Below are 6,227 nucleotides of genomic sequence, written 5' to 3' on the forward strand. Positions count from 1 at the left end.
CCTCCGGCTGCCTCCATCACCTTTGTCAGGACGCTTTCCTGCCCACAAGCGTGACGGCCAAACGCTGCACTTCCCAGCCCCCTTCTGAGCCAGAGTTCTGAACAGGAGCTGTTTCTCTCCAATAAAGTGCTCGCTCGCGAGCTGTGGGAGGTGGGAGCGAGACAGGAGACCTCTCTTGCTGCTTTGATTCCTTCCGCCGGCAAGCGAGGCTGTGGCCTTTAAGGACGGTGTTTTACCACAGCTGCAGCCCAGTCTCCAGTTTCTGGCTTTGGGGTGTCCAGAAGCTGCGGATCCTGGTGTTCGGTGTCAGGACATCAGCTCATGCCCTGTGACGGGAGCTACCGGGGCAGTGCCAGCAGTTTGGCTGAAGCAGCCCCCTGACGAGGGCACAGCTACAGCTGTTTCCCTGACAGGTCAGTCTCTGACTGTGCTCTAGACATGCTACCTTTTTTTTTTTTTTAATATTTATGCATGTAGAACTGGGGTACAGGCCAGAGGTGCAGGGTGGGGGCGGTGAGAGGACTCACCAGAGACACTGTGGGGAGCAGAGCAAGTAGATGGACTGAAACACACTGCTGAGGGAAGCAGCGGGAGACAGGAGACGTCTGCTGCACCCTGTGGTCACTCCCTGGCCAGGGATCCTTCCAGCCCTTCCAGTGATCCCAGACAGCTCATTATCTATATCGAACTGTTTTGGTTTCTTAGACCGACCCTACAATTCAACATATTACGTATATTGTTTCTAGTCTAAAATTTCATATCACATTGATTGTGTCCGGGAAAGCACTTGCACGGAAAACTCCTACATATAAATATTAACTGAAGAGTCAAAAATGGAGACCCAAGAGGACTTTGTCCCCAAGGGGACAAAGGGAGAAGAAAGTCTTCCTTTGTGACCCTTCACAAGGAAGGAATTTTGCGCAATGCGTACTCATGGTGTATATATACCAAGACAGACAGAGCTCCAGTGTGCATAAACATGGGAAACAGTCGCAGAAGCTGGGCTCGGACCCACTTGACCCGCGACAGGTCATCTCCGCACTGCGAGGGACAGAGTGCTGGCATTCCCTCCTCCTCCAGGGTGACGCCACCGTGTTGGAGGTGTTTAGGTCATGAAGGCGCAGCGCTCATGAGTGGGAGCTGTGCTCATGACCAGGACTCCAGGGAGCTCACTGGCCTCGGTCTGGCACATTCTGGACAGCAGAGCCTGACACGCTGGCACTTGATCTAGGACATTCAGCTTCCAGAACGGTGAGGCATCATTTCGATTGTTTATGAGCAGATCATTTAGGACAACAGCCGAGTGGGCGAGGCTGACCGCCCGATAGATCGATAGTCACAGTGTTTCTCTGGAGGGTGAAGCAAGGCAACCACGTGTGTGTGTTCTGTAACCGAAAAACTCCTTTGAGAATAAAGACGCTTCTTTGTATTTTGTTTTTGAGTTTCTATGAACTGGAATGTACTCTGTGTCCACTAACGTGTTCAGGTACACTGGCCTCTCAGAAACCCTGTTAAATATTATCACCGTTTTACTGACCAACAAAACAAAACAAAACAAAACACAAGAGAACAGGGATATTAAGACACAAAGGGTCACCTAGGAACCGGAATTCTAACTACTCTGTTATGTTGAAAACAACCACAGTGTGTCCAGACCATCAGCCAAAAAAAAAAAAAAAATTAGATGGCCTGAAAGAACCAGGAGGGAGAAGGATTGCGGAGCAGAGTGTGAGGCCTTTTATAGTCAGAACTTGTTAACTCATTGTCCACGGGCCAGCTAGCTGCTTAATTTCACCTCTGAGCTTGTTTTTCAAGCAACTTGAGAATTTTCAAAGATTACATTTTAACCGAATAGTTTGGCTAGACAACGAAGCCTGCTCATTATAAAATGTGTTTTTACTCCCAGCACTGGTGTGATTCTAGAAAAAGAAGGAAGAACAAAAGAGAACATCTGAATAAGCACAATGGAGTTTTGGCTTCAACTTGGAAAGCTTTGTGGCTGCTGGGATTTTAATTCACTGGAAGTGGCATCCTGGGGAGAAGAATGTAAGATATTCAGGGCATTTGTGCTCCTAACAACATCGCCATGTGTGTATCTGATGATAAAGGATTGCTTTGCACTAGGGATTCTGAATCAGCACCATGGGGGATCAGCCATCCTTTGGGGGATGCCAGGCTTTGGCCATGTCATGAAAACTTTCTCTGAGAAACACTTTTTTTTTTTTAAAGATTGCTTTGTGTATGCATACAAGAACTGGGGTACAAATATATTGCTGAGGGGAGCAGCAAGCAAGACAGGAGAGGTCTGCTGTGCCACGTGGGTCACCTCCCTGGCCGGGGATCGAACTCGTGCTGCGGTGGCTGCGGCCGGCTTCCTAGTGCTGCGCCTTCATCCCTTGCACCCCCAGGGAGGCCCTGAGAAGCACAGTAATAACTGCCTTGGCGGCTAAGCCTCAACTCCCAGGGGGACGGTCTCATCTGGAAGGGTCTCAGGGCTGTCATTTTGCGTCTTTAGGGGATTCCTCTACCGTCTGTGTGTTTACTTATCTGTTGAAGACGTAGGAAGATGTAGATCGCAGTAAGATATGCCAGTGCATTTTGCTTTGGTCAATCTTAATAGTTCTAGATCAAATCTGAATGTGCCACTAAACTATGACACATTAGAGTCACCTCAATGTCCTTGCTCACTGTGTATCTGTTGTTCTCAGCACCACTAACAACATAAAGTCTCCTTTAAAGTGAGTGATTTTTAAAAGTTGTTTTAACAGAAGATTCTCCCTTGGAGGTAAAATTCTTCCAGAGCAAGCAAATTCTATCTGTACCCTCATCTAACCTTTCACTCAGTTTCTTGTGAACTCCTTTTAAACTGAAAACATAATATTCTCATAGGACATAATGGTTTAAAATAACAGAAACATCATTGGTTGACAACTATTTTTATATTTACATTATATTACACACACACACATCTCCATACTTCAGTACATGAAATCACAATTGATACTCTATTTATCAATACATTCTTTGGTTTTTATTTAAGAACATATCATGAGACTTTCATGCTGCTGGCGCATTCTAATTCTAATATTTGTATTCCTTTGTGCTGTTTGGGGTGGTCGACCCAACATCCTATTTAGAACACGATGCCTACCCACGCCCACCCTTGGGTTCCTTACCCATTCTCTGTTTTACTTTTCTCTAGAACACTTACGCAAACTGCCATACGGTAGGCTTACTTATGTATCTTGTTTATGTCTTTTTTTCCCCATTAAAATGTAACCCCTAGTTGGGGAGGGAGGTTTGTCTGTAGTGTTCACATTGTAGCTGGAGGGCCAGTGACAGAGATGGAATAAATATTTACTGAATCACTGACTGAACCCTAACTTGTGAAGCCCAGTTTTCTAATGCTGGACATTGTGGTAATGCTGAACAGCTACACGGATGTGTTTTGATTTTACTGAATTTAATTTTTAAAATATATTTTTGTCAGAATGACTCAGTTTGGGCATCTTTTTGAGTCTCATTTAGATGGTGTTTAGTCATTTCTATAACTTACTAAACACTCATACTCCACTATAGAAAATAAAATTTTTAAAGGTGGGCCTTTTCAAAATTATGTTTATGTTCAGAAAGTAAACTAAGGTAAGTAGCTAGAAGTGGTACATTGTACATATTTCCTCATAGTTTATATTCAGCATGGTGACGTCAGGAATAAAATTTGACTTTCTCAGCATTTTTTGTCATTATAGAATATATTATGGATCAAGTCATACTTCTGTAAAATATATTCTATAAAATGGTGAACGACTGAGTGATTTCTTCCTAAAGTTCAGGACTACTGCTGCTCAGTATAGTAATGGAACTCCTCGCCAGTGCAGTAAGGCAGGAAAAAGAAAGAAAAGGCATATAGGTGGGCAAGAGAAAAAATTGTTCATGTCTGCAAATGACATACTTAACTATGTAGGACATTTCAAGCAATCTACAGGTAAACTGTAGAACTAATAACTGCACTTAATAAGATCATAGGACATGGCTTAATACATAGAATATAACTCTATTCCTATTCTTTGCGTGTCCTATTAACACTCAGAAAAAGGAGACAGAAATATTAGCGAAAATACAACAAGACATGATAGGATCTGAATGCTGAAAACTGCAGAACATTAGTAAAAGAAATCAAAGAAGTCCTGAGAAACATGTATTCATGGATTGATTGGAAGAATCTGTACTATAAAGAACAGAATTCTTTCCAAATTAATCTGATTTATTTGGTCAATCTTCTCAGAAATATTTTTGTGTAAAGAACTTATAAAATTTATATGAAAATGTAAGCAAAGTGGGTCCTCCCACTGGCACAACGGGTTAAAGCCCAGCACTATGAAGCTGTCCACAGCCACTGCAGCACGAGTTCGATCCCCAGCCAGGGAGCTGACCCACCACTCCTGACCCGCCCGCTGCTCCCCTCAGCAGTGCATTTCAGTAGATCTACCTGGTCTGCTCCCCGCTCTGTCTCTGGTATATTTTCCCACCCCACATCTCTGACCTGCATCTAGCTCTAATATACAGATAAATAAATCTTAAAAAAAAAAAAGAGGGCCCTCCCTGGTGGTGCAGCGGGTTAAAGCACAGCACTGAGAAGCTAAAGCCACTTCAGCATGAGTTTGATCCCCGCCTGCCCCGGAGGTGACCCCCGGGCGCGGCAGACCTCTCCTGACCCGCCCGCTGCTCCCCTCAGCAGTGGACTTCATCAGTCAGCCTGTTCTGCTCCCCACCTCTGCACCTCAACCTGTACCCCAGTTCTGTATGCATAAATAAATAAAATAAATCTTAATTAAAAAAGAAAGATAAAATAATAAAAAAAGAAAATGTGAACAAAGTAAGATAAATAAGACAATTTTGAAAATGAGCAGCCTCCTCTGGTAGAGAGAGAGGGAGAACTAGTTCTCAGCTAACACATACTACCTACCAGACATTCACTTATGTTACTTTTATTCTGTCCTTCTAAAAGTCCTCATAGCTGTTCATTCTAATACTGCAGTTGTAAACAATGTTCAGTTGCATATTTAAGGTCACACAGGCAGTAAACAAGAAAAAGCTCTGTCTGTTTAATTTCAAAGTCCATTTTCCTGCTCCAGTGGCACTGATTCATTTGACAAATATTTATCAGACGATCTGTATTGACTGGCACAGTATCAGGCACTGGGGAAAACATTTTGCAGAAGACAGGAGCTTCTGATCCCATGTTTCTTAGTGGTCGAGAAGGTAAAGCCAGACATTCGGTATAGTTACAGAAGTCAGTATAACATGAAAGCGTGGTAACTGCTGAGCCAGAAGTCTTTGGCAAGCTGCCTTTTGGGCGGTTTAAGGTCTGTGCTCCTCTCTTGTATTTTACAATTCCGAGATAATTGTTCTAAGGCATTGAGAACATAAAAGTCACTTCCGTTTTTTCCCCAGAACGCCTGGACTTTCCCCGATCTGAAATCTGAAACATGGAAGGAGTTTTCCTTATTGGGGGGTGGGGTGAGGGTGGTGGTGTAAGGCTTTTCCAAGGTTTAAAAACAACTTTAAAATTTGGCATTTTTTTTAATGGTAGGAGAGAGTTAAAATTACATTTGTTCCATGAAAGTCTGAGTCAAGTGGAACTAATAGTAAACCTGGTTAAGTTTAAATAACTACCAGGTTATTATTTAAATCATGTGCCCAAACTAGGGGCAGAGATGGGATATGAGATAGACTCCTAAGACTCTTGTATTATTTACCTAGAATTTTTGAGAAATTCGAGGAATTGTCAGGATGTAGCATTTGAACTGACGTATAAACGACACTACTTGATTTTCTGAATACATTTGATTATCCCACAATCCTTGTTTCCCCTTTTCCTCAGAAATGTGGCATCTGCACTCAAGCAATACGGAAGTTAATTAAGCCTTAGGAAATATCCTGTCTAGTGATCTGACAGCAGAGAGGAGGCAGAGAGGGGCCTTCTCAGAATTGGGGTGACTTGCCGTGGTGGGGAGGATGACTTCAGGATTGCTCGTAACCAGGGCCGCGTCGAGCTGCTTTTGAACACAGTTCAAGTTTGTGCAGAAAAGCATTCTCAAGATACACTGATGCCACTGGCAGCAACATGGATGGAACTAGAAGGGAGTATGCCCAGTGAAATAGGTCCTCACTTATGGGAGGACTGTAGGGGCCAAGGAAGACATCAGGGGAAATAATGACGACAC

The sequence above is a fragment of the Condylura cristata genome, unplaced genomic scaffold (assembly GCF_000260355.1).
Source record: "Condylura cristata isolate star-nosed mole 26May11 unplaced genomic scaffold, ConCri1.0 scaffold00029, whole genome shotgun sequence".
NCBI lineage: Eukaryota > Metazoa > Chordata > Mammalia > Eulipotyphla > Talpidae > Condylura > Condylura cristata.